This window comes from Pteropus vampyrus, unplaced genomic scaffold (genome assembly GCF_000151845.1).
Source record: "Pteropus vampyrus isolate Shadow unplaced genomic scaffold, Pvam_2.0 Scaffold940, whole genome shotgun sequence".
Lineage (NCBI taxonomy): Eukaryota > Metazoa > Chordata > Mammalia > Chiroptera > Pteropodidae > Pteropus > Pteropus vampyrus.
Genome location: NW_011889721.1, coordinates 88,907 through 97,197, shown reverse-complemented (window position 1 = coordinate 97,197; position 8,291 = coordinate 88,907).

The window sequence follows — 8,291 nt, the reverse complement described above, 5'->3', positions numbered from 1 at the left end:
AGTACAAATGGATAGATACAAAATAGTCATGGAGATATAAAGTGTAACATAAGGAAAATAGTTAACAATATTATAATAAATATGTAAGGAGGAAGAGGAGTACTAGATCTTAGTGGGGTGATCATTTTGTGAGTTATCTAGATCTCTAAACAAAACTATTATTGTATGCCAACTATAATTGAAAAAAACTCATTGAATTGTACAATGTAAATATGAGCAACTGACTATTATATTTTAATAAAGCTGTAAAAATAAGTCACTAAATCTCTTTGAGCCCAAATTTGGTAATTAAAAAAATGAAGCTATCCTGAAATCATAAAATTTATAGAAGAAAACAGTGGAGTTAGCTCCTTGACATCTGTCTTGGCAATAATTTTTTGGATTTGACATCAAAAACAAAGACAATAAAAACAAAAACAGTCAAGTGGGACTACATCAAACTAAAAATACTTTGTACAGCAAAGAAAACTATCACCACAATGAAAGAGCAACCTCTAATTTGGAGAAAATATTTGCAAATCATGTATCTGATAAGAGGTTAGCATCTAAAACATATAAAACACTCATACAACTTAATAAAAAAACAACCCAAATGATCAGATTAAAAAATGGGTGGAGGACCTGAATAAACATTTCTCCAAAGAAGGTATACAGATGGCCAATAGGCACATGAAAAGATGCTCAACATCACTAATCATCAGCGAAATACAAATCAAAACCACAACGAGATATATCACCTCACACCTGTTAGAATGGCTATTATCAAAAAGACAAGGGATAACAAGTGCTGGCACAGATGTGGAGAAAAAGAACCTTGGGCACTGTTGTTGGGAATTTGAATTGGAGCAGCTCCTATGAAAAACAGTATGGAGCTTCCTCAAAAGATTAAAAATAGAACCATATGATCCATCAATGCTACTTTTGGGTATTCTTCAAGAAGGACATAAAATTACAATCTTGAGGAGATGTCTGCATCCCCATGTTCATTGCAGCATTATTTACATTAGCCAAGATACAAAAACAATGTATAAGTCCATGGATATATGAATGTATAAAAGTGGTATACACATACAGTGGAATATTATTTATCCATAAAAGAAGGAACTTCTGCCCTTTGTGACAACATGGTTGGACCTTCAGGGCATCACACTAAGTGAAATGAGTCAGACAGAAAAAGACAAATACAGCATGATCTCACTTATATGTGGAATTAAAAAAAAAACACAAATACATGGACACAGAGAATTGGTGAAGGTGAGAAAAAATTCCTAGCCCTGTTTGCTTCATGGCTCTGCTGTAAGGATGAGGTGGGAAACCACAATCATGAGTGGGCAGTAATTCCTAGTGAGCTTGAACTAGTAGGAAAGCCTGATGTTCCAGACCCTGGGTCATTCCTGCCTCCTGTCACTTTCATTATTTCTTTCCTTTCTTTCTGCTATGAAAATAACCATTACAATAACAGCAGTAACAATGATAAAAAGCTAGCATTTGTTGACAATTTGCTCTGTATTCATCTTTAATTTTTTTTCATTCAAGTAACTATTAAACCTTACACCATCCATGTAGGGTAGGTAACTAGTTATCCCCAATTTATAGACTAGCAAACTGTGGCAAGGAGAGGAGAAATAATTTCATGAATGTTAGAGAGATAGTCAGTGAGTCAGTGGCAGAGCTAGACTTCAAATCCACATAGCCCAGCTCCTCTGTGTAAGCTCTCAACACCCTACCATTGATCATGAAAACCTGACTGCCCACTTCCCTTACGCCTTCCTGCGTTGTCCCCTCTCACTGATCCTTGGCAAAGTGCTTCTGTGCTGCTTTCAGGATTGAGGGCTCTGGATGCCCTTCAACCACCCCCCACAATCTCTGAATGACCCTCCATCACCCCCAAGCCTCTGTACCATCACAACTCTCCAAGTGGCCGGTGAAGCTCTCTCTAGATGCAGAACTGAGTCCTGGAGCGCAGAGACAGGCTTCGGCATTGACACATGGAGGGTTTGGAGGGCACCAGTGAATACAGGCTGCTGAGGAAGAAGCAGTGGAGATGGAAACCGAGGTCAGAAGGCCTGAGTAATGGATGAAGCCATGGCCAACTGTGAGTTCAAGACTAGAGGAGGGAAAGGAAGGGAGGATGGCTGCTACTGCAAGAGGAAAAAACAAAAAACTCTAGGCATTTAGGGAGGTAAAAACAACTTATCTTATCTCCAGAAGACAATCTCTGAGCTTCCATTGCAGAATAAGCTTCCTTTCCTCCCAATTTGTGAGGGACCCAGACCGCAGCATGCACTCCCTAGCTTATATTACTAATGTGGCTCTGTCTGGGTTGACTAACCTCTGTTGTTCCAGGCTGTAGCAACCAATGGCAACAGCAGCAGCACTGACAGTCCTGGGGCAGAAAAAACAGAGAGATGACAAAGAAAAGAGAGTCAGCCTCCAATTTCAACCTCTGTAAGCGTGACCATTGCTTCCTGTGGAGGCTGTTCTTGTCCTGCAGCCACAGCCTTCTAGCAACTTCTTGTGCTTTACTTAGAATTGAGGACTAAGTCTCTCCCACATCTCATCTTCCAGGACTCCCTGAGGAATTAGTCACTAACAGACACAGTCCTCAGAGAACCTTAGGTGCTACAGGTAAGGGGACAGAATATTCTCACAGCAGATGATGGAGCATGTCTTAGAAACCTCAACCTCTCCCAATGGAGGGGATAAATCTTAATGGAGAAAGTCCTCGGATTGGCGTGCCTTTGCCTAGATCCAGGTTCTTTGGTCTTTGGCAATAACAGAAATATGCTTTGAGAATTTCTCTTCCAGGATCATTTCTTTTGTTTAATGTACATTTTCAGGGCATACAAGAAGGCCGTGGGTATTGGAGTCAGACATTCCAAAGTTTGAGCTCTGGCTCACAATGATATCAGCAGGGATCGGAGCCCTGAAATTGAGAGAGGGGAGTTGATGACCAGTGAGGAGTGAGAACTAAGGCACCTACAGGTGGAGCCACTATCTCCTGGTCAAGTGTCCTCTCCAGGTACAGCACCCACGGCTTCTATGGCTCCTCCGAAATGATCGCCTGGCCCTCTTAGAGTGCACTGAGGACACAGCCTTTCCCCTTTATCTGCCAATTCAATCCTGAATGGGCTTTGTAGTATGAAAACCATTCCATGTACAAAAGAATGAAATCTACCCTAGGCAATAAATAGACTACCTATTAGAGTCTGTCTTCCCATTTATGTGAGCCAACGAACCCTATAAAAACCTTTTCAGGTCTGTGTGTCTCTGTAGAATTTCCCCCAAATGAACCTGGCATTGAAATAACCATGTCCCACAATTCAGCTGATAAGAAATGAAATAGAAATGGCTATTTTCATAAAAATCAGAAAACAAAGTACAAGTAATGAGGATAATAAATAAGGAATATCTAAGCATTGAAGGAAATAAAGACTAATCATAATTCAGCTAAACTTGCTAATACTGGTTTTAGCTAATTCACTGTTATTGTCTTTTAAATCATTCTAGGATGCAAACACAAGGACAATGTATTTCTTAGAATAATATAGTTTTCAGATAGTTTGGTTATTTACTCTTCTCAAAACAATAACAAGAACAACAACATAATTTTATGTATCAATTTGGCTAGGCCATAGTACTCAGACATTGGTCAAACTCTAGTCTAGATGTTACTGTGAAGGTATGTATATATTTTTAAAGATGAGATTAACATTTGAATCAGTAGACTTTGAATAAAGCACATTACCTTCCATAATTTGGATGGTAATGTTGAAGCTTAAGACCTTAAAAGAAAGAAGACTGACTGGCTCTGAGGAAGAGGGAATTCTGCTTCCAGAATGCCTTTGGACTTCTGATGCAACATCAAGTCTTCCTTGGGTTTCCATCCTATTGGCCTATTCTGTGGATTTTAAACTTTCCAACCTGCACTTTTTCATGAGCCCATTTCTTTTGATCTCTCTGTCTCTATCTCTGTCTCTCTCTTTGTTGATTCTGCTTCTCTGGAAAACCTGGACTAATGCAAGTGGCAAAATGAGAAATTGTTAAGTCCTCAAGTGTGTCCTAGGGATAGGTTTCCTGACTTTCTCCTTTGAGATGTAATATAAGTGAGCTAGTATCCTCAAAATTTCTTCCTTTTGTACCTTATAGAGATAGTAGGAAAACAAGCCAGATATGAAGCAAGAACATAAAATATTTTCGAATTAACTAGAGAGTGCCCGGATAGCGTTAGTTGTCTATCACCATCATTATGATTCTACCTACCTGGCAGCAATCTTAGATATCTGTTTCTCATAGTGCAGAAATCAGCAAGCCAAGCCATGTAGGATGTCTGATGTTGGTCTGTGTGTGTTAAAAACACATCCTATTTTAAGTGTGCCCTAGAGAAACTGACTTAATAAATCTCTGGTCTGGACCCTTCCCCCAATCTCAATCTTCCTCATAATTAATTTCTCAGAGACTCCAGTTCTTCTTTTTACACTTGACTTTAGCCAAAAGGCTGAGAAACAATCCAGTTCTTCTTTTTAAGGATTAAAATAACATTACAAGTATTTGTACTGAAAGCTTCTTTGAGAGTGATTTTTAAATGTTTTTGATGTACAAAGATGTGATACTATGTATTAAAAGATGTCCCCAACATGAAGAATCATTCTACTGGCCTTTTTGCCCTTATGAGATCTTTGGTCAATGGAGTTATCTATTTTTTGTTTAAGTGTGTCTCTAGGGCACACTTAAAATAGGATGTGTTTTTATTGAGGTATAATTGACCTACAACATTATATAGCTTCGGATGTGCAACATTATGATTCAATAATTGTATAAATTGTGAAATGATCATCACAATAAATCTAGGTAACATTTGTCACCATACATAGTTACAATATTTTTTTTATGATGGGAAGTTTTAAGATCGACTCTGTTAGCAACTTTCAAATATGCAATACAGTATTATCAACTTATAGTCATCATTCTGTACATTTAATTTTATTACTTATTTATTTACAACTGGGAGTGGGGAATGTGTATGTTTTGACTCCCTTCAACTATTTCACACCCCTCACCCCACACACATCTTGGTTATGGCGATCACCAATCTGTTATCTGTATCAATGAGCTTTTTTTCTTTTTTTTTAGATTTCACATATAAGTGAGATCATGTAGTATTTCACCTATAAGTGAGATCATATGCTCTTAAGGTCCATTGGTATTATAACAAATAGCAAGATTTCATTCTTTTATGTGGCTGAACAATATTCTTATTCAGGAATGGACACTAGATGGATTCCACATCTTGGCTATTATAAATAATACTGCAATTAACATTGGATACATGTATCTTTTTGATTTAGTGTTTTCTTCAGATAAATAGCCAGAAGCTGAACTTCTGTATCACATGGTAAATTTATTTTTAATTTTTTCAGGACTTTAAAACTTATTTTTAAATTGCTATTTTGCAATAAATATCGGCTTGTCTCACAGGAAGTTGCAAAAACAATACCAAGAGGTCTTGTGTACCTCTCACTCAGTTTCCTGCAAAAGTAACATTTTTATGAAATGATAGTCAAATATTTAAACCAAGAAATTGTTACTTGGACAATGTGAGTGTTTAGTTCTGTGACATTTTATCACATGTGTAGAGTCCTGTAAGTGTCATTTCAATCAAGATCCATAAATATTTAATTGCCACAAACCTCTCCCTTATGCTATCCCAACATTCCTAAATCCGATTAGGTCTAAAATGAAGATATTTTTGGGGAAACATGGCGGAATGAGAGATGTCCTCAGATCTCTCTCCTTGAAACAACAGTAAGCCGAACATCTAAAACTGAACAAAAAAAACACCCAAACTGCACACCAGCGCATCTCAGCTTCGATTTGAGCATAAGAACTACCACAGGTCAGAACCCTGGGTATCGGGCGGTGGACTGGGAGAAATAAAGAAGGTGCCTCTTGCAGCCTCTGAAGCTCCTTGCAGGAGAATGGGGAGGGGTGAAGGTGCAGCGACTTCCCTCATCAGCGTGGCCTAGAAGTGCAGGGTCTTCCACGCAGCTAGCAGCACGGCCCAGTCATTAGGGTGGAAAGGAGAGAAGTGGGACAGGGCAACAGAGAAACAACAGTTGATTTTTACTGGCCGCTGTTGCTAAACTGAGGCTGAGCTGTAGTCCCTAACCTCCAACCCAGAGGGTCCCTCCCTCCATACCCTCCAAGATGGAACACCGCGGAGCCCCAAGGGAATCTGAGCAAAAGCTGTTGAGACTGAAGTTACCTCTCACAGCCTCTGGCAGAAAGAAGTGGAGGGGAGAAGGTGCGGCAACTTCCCTGAACAGCCCTGCCTGGAAGAGCCAGGCCTTCTACACAGGCAACAGCAGGGCTAAGTCATCAGGGCAGAAAGCAGAGAAGCAGGATGGGACCTCAGGGAAACAACACTTGATTTTTACCAGCCCTGGTTGCGAAATCGAGGCGGAGCCGCAGCACCCAACTCACCACCCAGAGGGCCTCCGACTGATCACCCAGGAGTCCCAGGGGAATCTGAGCAAATGCTACCAAAACTGTTGCTAACACTAACAGGAACTGAAACTGAGAGTAGCAAGAGTGATTAAATATCTACGAGAAAATAAAAAAGACATTATTTACACTTTATATAATGCAGAGATCCAAGAGGCGTAGATGCCACCTACTGGAAACCAAAAGAATTATGCCTTCTTTGCAGCAGGCTAAAAAGAGACTTTTATATAATAACTGCCCAGGTAGAGAAATAGTCCATTAAACACCATGAACAACCAAGGTTTCAAGGCATCTCAGAAAGAAAGAGAAAAATCTCCAGAAAATAAGCTTACAGACATAGTAATACGTGACTTAAATGACAGAGACTTCAGGATAGTACTTCTGAAAAAACTCAATGAGATCCAAAACGAATCATGTCAACAATTTCAGAAATTAAGAAAACAACTAGATGAGCAGAGCAAGGAGATTGAAACCCTCAAAAAGATGAAAAACACACTGCAAGAGTTAAAAAATGAAATAGCAAGTTTGGGAAATAGAATTGACCAAATGGAGGAAAGGATCAGTGATATCAAAGACAAAAATCTAGAAATAAATCAGAAGGAAGAAGAGAGAAACCTAAGAATGAAAAATAATGAGAGAGAAATACAAGAACTAGCTGCTACCATCAGGAGAGGAAACATAAGAATAATAGGCATTACCAAAGGTGAGGAAAAGGAGCAGGACTAAAAAGCATGTTCAGACAAATAGTGGATGAGCATTTCCCAAATCTAAGGAATGAGCTGGAGCTTGGAATTCAAGAAGTCAAGAGAACACCCAATTATCTCAACCCCAAAAGGCCTTCATCAAAACACATTGTATTAAAGTTATCAAAAATCAATGACAAAGACAGAATTCTCAAGGCAGCCAGGGAAAAGAAGATGGTAACCTATAAAGGAAAACCCATTAGATTATCATCGGACTTCTCAGCGCAGACCGTACAAGCCAGAAAAGAATAGAATCAATTATTTAAACTATTAAGTGAAAGGAACTACCAGCCTAGAACACTGTATCCAGCTAAGCTCTACTTTAAATATAAAGAAGAAATTAAGACCTTTCCAGACATACAAAAATTGAGGGAATTTTCCACTATGAGGCCTTGCACTACAGGAAATACTGAAAGGGGTCAGCTCACCTAAAACAAAATAACATAACAAAATAAAATAAATAATTAAGAATAAACTGAATATCAGGCAAATAGAAGCAGAGGAGTGCAACCCTTAGTAAGAACAGGGCATTAGAAGCTTAAATAATAAGAGAAATGCTATAGCAAGACAGTAATGAACGTTCAGCATACACAGGGACAAAATGAGACAACGATGACTGAAAAGGAAAGGATTCAAAGATCCAAATTCGCAAAGGGGAAAGGAGATACAGAAGCATAATGGTAACAACACACCAAAGATTCAGAACTGAAGTATATAATATAAAATAAGAAGACCTGAGCAAAACCCACAAAAGCCAACCAAAATAAAGAAAACAGAAACATAAGGACAAGGAAGCAATGGAAACATTGAGCTACCAGAAAGCATAAATTAAAATGGCTATAAGAAGACCTCATATTTCAATAATCATCCTAAATGTAAATGTACTGAACTCACCAATAAAAAGGCACAGAGTTGCAGATTGGATCAAAAAACAAAACCCAAGCATATGCTGCCTCCAGGAGACACATCTCAGCTCTAAAGACAAATATAGACTCAAAGTGAAAGGGTGAGAAACGATATTTCAAGCAAATGGCATTCAGAGAA